Source organism: Rhincodon typus, chromosome 5 (genome assembly GCF_021869965.1).
Source record: "Rhincodon typus isolate 14 chromosome 5, sRhiTyp1.1, whole genome shotgun sequence".
Taxonomy (NCBI): domain Eukaryota; kingdom Metazoa; phylum Chordata; class Chondrichthyes; order Orectolobiformes; family Rhincodontidae; genus Rhincodon; species Rhincodon typus.
Genome location: NC_063336.1, coordinates 113,161,356 through 113,174,095, shown reverse-complemented (window position 1 = coordinate 113,174,095; position 12,740 = coordinate 113,161,356).

The following is a 12,740-nucleotide window of genomic DNA, read 5'->3' as shown; positions in this document are numbered from 1 at the left end:
CACCAAGGAGAAGGACATTAGGGCAAGATTAAGGAGGGATATGTTGATATTCTAGGGCCTGTCAATATAAAGGAGGTGGTGTTTGGTATCTTGAAAAACATTGATGTAAATAGGTTCCTGTGGCTGATGGAATCTATCCCACATGCTGAAGGAGTTGAGGGAGGAGATTGCTGTGGCCTTGACAGATATCTTTATGTTCTCTGTAGCCACAGGTGAGGTCCCAGAAGACTGGAGATTAGCTAATGTTGTTCCTTTGGTTAAGGAGGGCAGAAGGGATGATCCAGGAAAATAAAGCCAGTGAGCTTTACATCAATGGTAGGGAAATCATTGGAGAAGATTCTTAGAGACAAGATTTATTCACATTTGGAAAAGAATGAACTTATTAGGGTTAGTCAGCATGGCTTTGTGTGGGGAAGGTTTTGTCACACAAACTTAATTGAGTTATTTGAGGAAGTGCTAAAGATGATTAATGATGGAGGGACGGTAGTAGATGTTGTCTACATGGACTTTACTAAAGCACTTGACAAGGTTCTTCATAGTAGGATGGTCCAGAAGGTTAAGTCACATGCAATCAGTAGTGAATTGATAAGTTGGGTACAAAATTGGCTTGGTCATAGAAAACAGAAGGTAGTTGGAGAGAGGTGTTTGTCTGATTGTGGGTCTGTGACCAGTGGTGTTCTACAGTGATCAGTGCAGGCACTTCTGTTATTTGTAATATATATATAAATGAAGTGGACAAAAATGTAGGTGGCCTGATTTGTACATTTGCAGGTGACATGAAAATTAGTGGAGTTGTGGATTGTGAGGGAGTTTGTTAAAGGATACAGCAGGATATAGATCAGTTGGAAAGTTGGGTAGGGAAATGGCAGATGGAGTTTAATCTGAATAGGTTTGAGATGATGCCTTTTGGGAAGTCAAATGCAAGAGGAAAGTACACAGTAAATGCAGGACCCTTAAGAAAATTGATATACAGAGGGATCTTGGGGTGCAAGTCCATAGTTCCCTGCAAGTGGCAACACAAGTGAATAAGGTGGTGAATAACGTGGTAAAGAAGGTGTATGGCATGCTTGCCTTCATTGTTCAGGGCACTGAGTATAAAAGTTGGTAAGTCATGTTGCAGCTGTATAAAACTTTAGTTAGGCCACATTTTGAGCACTGGGTGCAGTTCTGGTTCCACTCTGTAGGAAAGATGTGTGACAACACAGTGTGGAGCTAGAGGAACACAGCAGGTCAGGCAGCATCAGAGGAGCAGGAAAGTTGAGGTTTTGGGTCGGGAATATGAGGTGCTTCTCCTCCAGTTTCCTGGTCATTGTGACACTGGAGGAGGCCCAGGATGGACATGTCGCCCAGGGAGTGGGAGGAGGAGTTGAAATGGTTCGCGACTGGAAGGTGTTGTCATTTGTCGTGAATAGGGCACAGGTGCTGTACAAAGCCTCCCTCTCATCCCCACCTCCTTGACCTGACACAACCTGTCTATCTTCTCTCCCACCTATCCACCCCTCCCACCTCACTGACAAATCCCCACCACTCCCTACCTGCACTCACTTATCACCATCCCACCGACCTTCCCCAGCCCCACCACTCCTCTCTCTCTTCATTTCCCAGCTCCCTTCCCCCTCCCCATTTCTGAAGAAGAGTCCTGACCCGAAACATCAACTTTCCTGCTTCTCTGATGCTGCCTGGCCTGCTGTGTTCCTCCAGCTCCACACTGTGTTGTCTCTGACTCCAGCACCTGCAGTTCTTGCTATCTCTATGGGAAGAATGTGGAGGCTTTGGAGAGGGTGCAAAAGAGATTTATTGGGATATTGCCTTTCTTGGAGTGTGTTAGCTAAAAGGATGGAATTGTTTACACTAGAACGTTGGAAACTGAGGGGCAACCTGATAGAAGTCTATAAAATTATGAGAGGCATGGATAGGGCAGATAGTTGGAGGCTTTTTCTCGAGACTGAGATGTCAAATACAAAGGGGCATAGGATTAAGGTGAGAGGAAGAAAGTTTAAAGTAGATGTGTGAGGCAACTATTTTTTACACAGGGAGTGGTGGGTGCCTGGAATACACTGCCAGGGAGATGTTAGAAGCAGATATGATAAAGTTTAAGAGATATTTAGTTAGACACATGAACAGACAGGAAATAGAGAGAAATGAACAATGTGCAGGCATATTGGATTAGTTTAGAATGGCAGTATGGTCAGCACGAACATCGTGGGCCAAAGCGCTCATCCTGTACTGTAGTATTCTACGTTCCTTGTCCATGAATCACAAAATGCTAGCATCCAAGTTCAGCAGGAGGCAAGTGGAAAGTAGTCCTTTATTTCAAATGGAATGAACTATAAAAGTAGGAAGGTCTTTTTAAAACTGTACAAGGCACTAGTCAGACCACATCTGGAATATTATGATCAGTTTGGGACCCTTATCTAAGGAAAGATATACTTGATTAGAGGTAGTCCAAAGAAAGTTCACTTGCCTGTTACCAGGTATGGAGGAACTGTCTTATGAGAGGTTGAATAGATTGGACATCTACTTATTGCAATTTAAAAGAATGACAGGTGACCTTATTGAAGGATACAAGTTTTTAAGGGAACTTGACAAGTAGATGCAGAGAGGTTGGCTGGACAGCTGGTTTGCAATGCAGAATGATGCCGACAGTGTGGGTTCGAGTCAAACACGGTCCGCGGTTACCATAAAGATCTTGTTCTCATCCCTCACCTGAGGCATGGTGATCCCCAGGCTCTGGGAGAGCAATCCTCTGGGACAAAGGAGACTTTACTTTTTAGTAAAATGACGTGAGTGTTCATACCTATCCACAAGGATTTCAACAGTGCACCTTGCGGAGAATCATTGTTATTTTCTGGAATTTTCTGCAGTGTGAATGTGAGAAAATGCTGTCCATGCCCATGAAGTTTGCCGTCAATACAACACAAAATCCATAGTGTTCCATCACCTGAAGTTATTTTTAAAAAGTCCATACTATTCAAATAGAAAGCATGAGTGAAAGTAGGTATTTTCACAATTGAATACTTGTATTGAATTTTCATGACTAGGATTATAAAGCATTCATTTTGATTTTTAAATGCCATAAATTAGTTGGAGGAATAGCAAATTATTTTCTGATGTTGTAGTAGTCTAAAGTAAATAGCAAATTTAGCTGTAATTCAGTCAATATAGTTCAACAGGCAAACAATTTATTGTGATCAAGGCATGCTATTCTAATGCTTCTTACTAAACATACTATTCCAGCCATCTCCCTTATACATTGTATATTGGCCAAATTTGTACCAATAGTGATAGTTTGATTTCAGCCAATCCCACAGTCATTCAGATATTGGAGAAGACTTTCTGGCTTTAACCAGAAATCTGCACCAGAGACATAATGGATCCATTTTCAGGATGCTTAGGTAGTAAAGACCTGTATTTCAGTGTGCACTGGCAATCAGCATTGAAAGTCTGCTGCATGGATACTTTGAATGCAGAAACAGGAACCAAGCTCACTGACTGGACAGGGCTGAATCTTGGAACTGCTCATATTGCCTTTATGTGATCATGATTGGCAACACCGCAATCAAGGGAGTATACGTCTTTCTATATGACACTGCGCTACATTAATCTCATGCCTGCATCATGTGCCAGCAGCTTACGTGGTGTAAACATAGTGCATGTGCAGCAAGCAAGCAGCCATATCTCAAAGCCTTAAGGGAGTAGCCCTCACTGAAGTCCATGGAGGCATCATTAGTTAGCTGATCATGGCTAAGTAAGTCAAGGGCAGCTTCTGGTAACAATCCAGGGTATTGGCCATGTTCAGGCATCTGCTTGGACTGTTATTGGCCAGGGGGACTGCACCTTTGCAGTTCAATGGTTCACACTAAGTCTTGTGGCATCATGATGGCCAGTACCAGATGTTTGGTCTAACACAATCAGGGAGATGTACAGCCATCAGACGGGTATGGACACTTCTCATCCAGGGCTGTAACGGTTAGGTTGCTCAGATGGGTGGGCCACAGTTCATCAGGTCAATCCAAATAAGTGAGGGCAAATGGGATTTGAGGGGAGTCGAGAGTGACTGCTGCTGCATAAGGATCTCAGGAACCTATTTGTGGGGCTTGGAGGCTGCAAGCTGTGGGGAAATGGTAGGATCATTCCTGGGGCAACTGTATTTGTAAGGGCAGGATGGTAAAGTGTGGATGTGAACAGAATAGTGCAGGACAGGCTTTTATCTATGGTCAGGATAGTGTATGACCATACTTGGCATGGGCACCCCATATGCCAGGGGCTGGAGGGAGAGGAAAGCTGGTGTAGGCTCATGTAATGGTTGAGTGCCAACCTGGGAAGGTGTGATGCCTTTGGGATTCATGGGAAGGGAGTATCAGGTTGTTCAGGGCTTCACTGACACACAGAGGCCAAGGCTGAAAATCGCTAGATGAATGGTAGTCAGCACTGCTACCACAGCACCAGGGACCTGGGTTTGATTCCAGCCTCGGGCGATTGTCTGTGTAGAGTTTGCACATTCTCCCCGTGTCTGGGCGTGTTTGCTCCAGTTTCCTCCCACAATCCAAAGATTGCAGGTTAGGCAGATTGGCCAAGCTAAATTGCCCATAGTGTCCAGGGATGTGCAGGCTTGGTAGATTAGTCATGGGAAATACAGGGTTACAGGATAGGGTGGGAGGGTGGGTCTGGGTGGCATGCTCTTTGGACGGCAAAATGTTCTACACTGTAGGGATTCTGTGATTGTATTCTATGATTCTATGAACAGCATGGTATAAAACTGAAATTGCACAATGTGAAAGAAAATGTTTGCGAACACACCTTGAGTGGATGGAGTTAGTGTCTCAACCTGTGAGGGAAGGTTACAAGACCCACTGATGTAAGATCCTTTAGGGGGCAAAAACTTTACACATGGACACATGGCTTGTTCAGGAAACAAACCTGCAGGCTCCCTAATCACTGGTGATCTTAATCCATTGCTTCTTATATGTTGTACACCTCCCTACCCCACATATTGCTGACCACTGAATTAAGGAACCACAATTTTGCACACAAAGGCCAGGGAAAGAGCAGTGATGTTTGATCAAGTGGGGTAATTTATCAGTACAACCCTTGCCCTATATACACCTTGTTCATCTTATTTGTGCATGCTACAGCAGCCTCTCAACATAGACCTTGATCCATGCTACATTGTGGTGCAGTTACACTTTGGGGCTTGTCAGAGACTCAAAACATATGGATGGCTGGCAAAATCAATAACGTGCAAATGTGAGACTTTCTACCCAGTGCACTGTTGTCTGTGCCACCCTCAAAAGGTTGTTTTTTTTCTTTCCCTCCTGCTACATCTCAATGTTGTCCTAGGTTCTTCAATTAGAGTGGAGGGAACCTGCTCGGCAATGGAGCCACTTGGACTTGGCAGTTTCAGTGTGCGACACTGAGGTGGGGAGTTTGTGTTTCGACAGCCCAGACATGCTGAGGTCTTCTTGCCAGAGGCAAGTGGGCCCTTGTCAGCTTGAAGGTCCTTGGAAGGGGGCAGGCCATGTTTCAAGTGTCCCAAAAGGAAGTTTCTGTCAGGTCAGTGTGAGGTGCCTTCTCTGCGTGGGTGCCTCCTGGCACTGCCCTGCATCCTTTGGAGGAAGGGGTATCTGGAGCACACACTGGGTTCCCTGTCCACCTATTTACATACCATCCATCATGATGGATGGGGTGCTGGATTGCAGGTGTGTGCATGTGTATCCAGCAGACCCAATGAATGCTGGTCTAATGTTGATTTTCTATCTTTCCCCAATTGACTTTTGAAAAATCTGTTCTTTAACCTCTTTCAGGGGATTAATTGGCTCTAGGTGTTTGGGAAATACCTGCTTTGTAATTGAATAGGACTTCACAACTGTGGAGGACTTGTTGGAAAAACACAATGATCTTTACCCAGCTTTACTTTTTTATGTTCTTATGATGTTTGAGCACACAGCAGGTTTGAGAAAGTGACAAAATAACTATAAAGCGGTCCTGTGCTGCTCCTTAATTCTAAATTCATGATGACAGTGTTTGTCAGAGCTCTCAGTACAGACAATTTTATTTTAAAGCTAGCAATCAATCATGGTTATGGCATTGGTTCTGTGAATGTAAACATGATTAGCCATAGTCCTCAAAGGGCCAAGCTATCTATCTCTATTGAAGAGACACAATTGGTTACATTACTCTATATGTTTTCCCATTTTACCATGGTAGTATTTTGCCATAGCGGAAATTTGTCACTGAATTCAGTTAAGCAGTTCCACATTCGATTATACCACTGTGCATGGTTCCTGCAATGGAAAAGTTACTGGAATCCTTGCAGTTGTAAAACTGTCACTATTAGTGTAATCTGGGAATTGTTAAAATTACAATTTCTATGTATCTGTTAATAACTGAACATTTGGAATAATTTTTCTTTCACTTCTGCAGAGAGGAGTTGTATCAATGGACAGCATTTGTGTATGGAGTGAAAAGAAGAAACAGTAGTTTTGTCTGATCACAGAATGGCTTGGTCCCAATTAAAGCAAGCACAACTGGGGGTTTCATACATATATCTAAGGTAGTTGCTGTCACAAATGACATCCTGCATGACTATTACAAAGGTAAATTGCTCCTCTTTATCCTTCTTAATCTGACTGCAATCTTTGACATTGTTGACTAACCCTCTGTCTTTCCTCAACACAACTCCACTGTCATCCAAGTGGGTGGGACTACTCTCAAGTGGTTCAATTTTTATCTTTTTAATTGTAGCCAAAGAATCACCTCCATTGGCTTCATTTCCTACTCTGGCGTTAGCAAGCAGACCAAACACCCTCATAATATTCAGAAGACAGTTTAGACCCTGATTTTCCCTTATTTTAAAGGTAAATGAAAGGTGTTGTGTTCCAGATGCAATTCGATTGGTCAAACTACTGAATTTAAAGCAAAACATGTTTTAACTACAAGAAGGAAGGAATTAGAATAACAACTCTACTGGAAAACTAAACAGAATAATAGATACAGTAACAATTACTAATTAATTATTCCAATATACTAACATCCCATAAACACACCCTTGGCAAAAGATAAGTTCAGAAACCCAAGGCCTCAGAAACTGTTTACTGTGGTGGTTCTGTTTCTGCTGTTCATGACTGTTCATGTTTCTGCCCTAAAACCTCTCTTCAAAAACAACCGGGAAAAAATAGCCTCTAAAAGCCACAGCATTGTCACATTGGCTATTTCCTATCTGTCGTCCACTCACTGTTTCTTAGTGACATTAATAGAAGGCACAATGTTAGTTTTCACACTTACAATGATGTCACCCAGCTGGACCTCACCCAAGAGATTTTCAAATAACTTCCTTATAATTGTGTGACAGTAGCAGAAGAGAAATGAGTGACCAGTGAGTCTTTTTTTAGTTAATTTTGCTATCTGTAGGTAGAAATGTTTTGGAAGTTCTGACTGTTGGAGTTGAACGGACTGTTGAGCGGAAGCTCCAGGATATTTCTTATGTCTTGAATAAGCATATGTGCAGGCAGTTTCATTTGTTGCAGCAAATCAAACGTCTGATTTCTGGGTTAGAACAGCAGCTAGAGTGTCAGTGACTCATTAATGATGTTGAGAGCGTTGGGATAGCCCATCAATAGATGTGGTCACCTTGCAGTGTATTCAGGGGGATGGGGAATGGGTGACCACTGGGCAGTCAAGAAGAAATAAACAATTACTGCAAGAGACCAGGCAGACCATACATCCTAAATAAATCTAGTTCCATTTGCCAACATTTGGCCTGTATCTCTCTAAACACTTCCTATTCATATGCCCATCCAGATGCCTTTTAAATGTTGTAATTGTACCAGCCTCCTCCACTTCCTCTGGCAGCTCATTCCATACACACACCACCCTCTGCATGAAAAAGTTGCCCCTTTGGTCCCTTTTAAATCTTTCCCCTCTCACCTTAAACCTGTGCCCTCTAGTTTAGGACTCCCCTATCCTGGGGAAAATACCGTATCTATTTATCCTATCCACGCCCCTCATGAATTTATAAACCTCTATAAGGTCACCCCTCAGCCTCCAATGCTCCAGGGAAAATAGCTCCAATCTATTCAGCCCCTCCCTAAATCTCAAACCCTCCAACCCTGGCAACACGCTTGTAAATCTTTTCTGAAGCCTTTCAAGTTTCACAACATCCTTCTCATAGCATGGAGACCAGAATTCCATGCAGTATTCCAATAATGACCAAACCCGTGTCCTGAACAGCCACAACATGACCTCCCAACTCCTATACTCAATGCACTGACCAATAAAGGCAAGCACATTAAACGTCTTCATTCAGCACCCTGTCCACCTGCGTATCCACTTTCAAGGACTATGAACCTACACTCCAAGGTCTCTTTGTTCAGCAACTCTCCCCAGGACCTTATTATTAAGTGTTTAAGTCCTTCTCTGATTTGCCTTTCCAAAATCCTGCTACTTACCTAAATATTTATCTAAATTAAACTCCATCTGCTACTCCTTGGTCCATTGGCCCATCTGATTAAGATCCCATTGTACTCTGAGGTAACCTTCTTCGCTGTCCGTACACCTCAAATTTTGGTGTCATCTGCAAACTTGCTAACCTATTCACATCCAAATCATTTATATAACTGATGGAAAGCAGTGGACCCAGCACCGATCCTTGTGGCACACTGCTGTACACAGGGATCTTATTCTTCAACAGTAAGAAAGCTTTGTATGAAACAAATAGATATCTAGCCTCTGGAGGATACAAAAAACATTCTGATTAAAAACTATAAATGGAGAGAGGAGCTTAGTGAAATTATAATCACTAACAAAGGGCAAAATAATGGAGTGCAGGCTAACAAGTTCCTATGTCCTGGTGGACTTCATCCTAATATTACAGACTTGTATAGAAAATCCAGACATAACCTCCACAAACCCATCAGAGATGCCAAGAGGCAGTATCAGAACAAGTTAGAGGCCCAAACCAACCATGTGGACACCCACCACCTGTGGCAAGGCCTACTCAACGTAACAAGATACAAAATGAAGCAGAGCAAGATAGCGGACAAAAACACATCCCTCCCTAATGCGCTCAATGTTTTCTTTGCTTGGTCCAAGCAGAATGCCAGCAGCCATTGTCACCTGGCACAACAGCCCCGCACGCACCTGTTCCTTCTGTCATTGCTGCAGATGTCACATCGGTCGGAGAGTCAACCCAAGGAAAGTGACAGACCCGGATGGAGTCTCTGGCTGTGCACTTGGTTCCTGTGCTGACCAGCTGGCAGAGGAATTCATTGACATCTTCAACCTCTCCCTCCGACAAGCGGAAGTCCCCACCTGCTTCCAGAAGACCTCCATCATCCCAGTACCGAAGAAAGCACATGCAATGTGCCTTAATAACTACGGCCCAGTGGCTCTGACCTCAATAATCAAGAATTGCTTCAAGAGGCTGGTCATGGCCCACATCAACTCCAGTCTCCCAGCCTGTCTCGAACCCCTGCAATTTGCCTACTGTCATAACAGGTCCACAGTGGGTGCCATTTCCCTAGCCCTGAACACATCCCTGAAATATCTGGACAACAAGAACACTTACATCAGACTCCTACTCAATGATTACAGCTCCGCCTTCAACACCATAATGCACTCCAGACTAATCTCAAAACTCCGAGACCTTGGTCTCAGCTCTGCTCTCTGCAACTGGATCCTCAGCTTCCTGACCCACAGGCCGTAATCACTGAAGCACCTGCTCTGTCCAGGACTGTGAGAAACTGGAGAAGCTTGTATGCACAGCCCAGACCATCACAGAAGCCAACCTCCCATCCATGGACTCCATTTACATTTCTTGTTGCTGTGGAAAGGCTGCCAACATCATCAAAGACCCTCTCCCACCCCACTCCAGTAATGCTCTCCTACAATCTCTTCTGTCAGGCAGAAGATACAGAAGTTTGAAAACATGCACCAACATGTTCAAGAACAGCTTCTTCCCTGCTTTTATTAGACTGCTGAATGGGCCTCTCTAACTTTGAATAATGTCGATCTTGCTAATGCTGATCTTGACCCCCTGTGCAGTGTAACCTGTATGCCTCGATCTGTCGAAGCACCCTATGATCTGTATGATAGTAAGATTTCATTTCTGAAGAAGGGTCCAGACCCGAAACATCAGCTTTCCTGCTCCTCTGATGCTGCCTGGCCTGCTGTGTTCCTCCAGCTCCACACTGTGTTATCTATGATCTGTATGTCCTTGTTTACTGTGATCCGCCTGTACTGCTTGGAAAACAAAGATTTTCACTGTACTTAGATACATAGGACTACAATAAATTAAATCAAATCAAAAGAGGTGGCTGTTAAGGTAGTATGTGCATTGGTGTTAATTTTTCAAAATTTGTTAGGTTCAGGAAAGGTTCCTTCAAACCAGAAAGTATCAAATGTCTTCCAGGAGGCAGAACATAGGAAGCCACAGGCCAGTGTATGTCTATTGTGGGGAAGGTGTTGGAATTGATCATCAAAGGGGTTATAGGTGGACACTTAGAAAACCACAAGGTGATCTGGGTGCCTCTTCTCACCAAGGGCAGACATTGACAATGAAATTCGATACCACCTCCAAAATGCCTTAGACTCTTAATTCCAGATATGTATTGGATTCCACTTCCATGATCTGCTGTGGCAGGATTTGAACCCTGGTCCCCATAGACCATTACCAGGGTCTCTGGATTAACAGTCCAGCAATAATACCACTAGGCCATTGCCTTCCCTTATTAAGGGCCTCTCTGCTGGAATTACTCAGGCAAAACCATCTTCAGCTGCTTCATCAATGACCCTTCCTCTATCATAATGTCAGAACTAGAGATGTTCGCTGATGATTGCACAATGTTCTTAACAAGATACTGAAGCAATCCATGTCTAAATGCTGCAAGATCTGAACAATTATCCAGGTTTTGGCTGACAAGTGGCAAGTGACATTCACACCAGACTGGCAGGCAGTGACTATTTGCAACAAGAGAGAATCTAACCATCACCCCTGACATTACTACCATCACCGTCACTGAACATCTCATTACCAGTATCCTGGGGGTTACTATTGACTAGAAATTAAACTGGGTGAGCCATACAGATAAGGAACAAAAACAGAAGTTGCTGGAAAAGCTCAGCAGGTCTGGTAGCATCTGTGAAGAAAAAAATCAGAGTTAATGTTTTGGGTCCGGTGACCCTTCCTCAGAACTTCTGCAGCCATATAAATACTTTGGCTACACAATGGCAGACACTAAGAAGCTCCAAGGAACAGAGGATCTTGGGGTGCTTGTCTTCAGATCCCTGAAGTTGGCAAGTCAGCTTAATAGGGTTTGTAAGAAGGCATATGGGACAGTTTTTGTGAGTTTTGGCATTGATTGTAATTGCAGGGAGGTTACATTGCAGTTGCACAAAACTTTGGTTAGATCACAGCTGCAGTAGTGCGTGCAGTTCTGGTTGCTTCACAATAGGAAGGATGTGCTTGCACTGGAGAGGGTGCAGAGGAGATTCATCAGAATGATGCCTCGGATGGAGCATTTCAGTGATGAAGAGAGGCTCCAGCTGTTTACTTTAAAGCAGAGAAGGCTGAGAGGGGTCCTAACTGAGGTGTGTAAGATTACAAGGGGCGTGGACAGGGTGGATGGGAAGCAGCTGCTCCCTTTAGTTGAATGGTTAATAACAAGGAGGCACATGTAGATTAATGGGATGAATGCAGACAGTACAAAACAAAGAGCACAGCTCCAGTGTGAGTTTAGAAGGGAGGGATCTGGTTGTGTACGTACATAATTCATTGAAAATAGCAGAACAGGCTGAGAGCACTGTTAATAAATAAGCTTGGTTTCAGTACTCGGCTATTAGGCACAAAAGCAAGGAAGTTATGTTCAATCCCTACAGAACACTGGTTTGGCCTCAAACAGACACTGAGAATACTTGAGAAGCTCTATCCTCTGTGGAGAGAGAAACAGCGTTAATGGTTCAAGTCTGGTATGACTCTGGTATGTTCAGAACTGAAAGATATTGGAAAGTATTTGCTGATACCGTGCATGTTCACTATGCACCATACTCAATCGTGCGTGCACAGATCTCGGGCGGATGTAGCTAGAGTAATGTATTTGCACATAACACCATATATAAAATGTACATCATGAGATCAGAGCTTGGAACCATTTGTTCCCCAATGAATGTGATTGCACAGTTACCCGCTGTTGACTGTGCCAGTAATCACTTCCAAAATGGCCCAATTTTTTTTTAATATACTTTGACAGAGGCAGAATAACCAATGCAAAAGACAAAGGGGGTTGTGAAGAAAAGTGAAAGAGAACAGGAGATGTAAAATGGGTGGCATTTAAGGTGTGAAAGGGAGGGATTGGGTCATTCTGGTTTAACATGGCAGCCTCCTGGTCAGGCATGGCACCTCCCAGTCCTTTCACCACGTGTGGCAGACACTTGCCCGGTGTGGTGGTCTCTCGGCCTGGCAGGGTGGTCTTTCGGCAATGGGTGGTGGTCTCTCGGCCTGGCAGGGTGGTCTTTCGGCAGTAGGTGGTGGTCACTCGGCCTGGCAGGGTGGTCTTTCAGCAGTAGGTGGTGGTCTCTCGGCCTGGCAGGGTGGTCTTTTGGCAGTAGGTGGTGGTCTCTCAGCCTGGCAGGGTGGTCTTTTAGCAGTAGGTGGTGGTCTCTCGGCCTGGCAGGGTGGTCGTTCGGCAGGAAGTGTTTGTCTCTCGGCCTGGCAGGGTGGTCTTTCGGCAGTAGGTGGTGGTCTC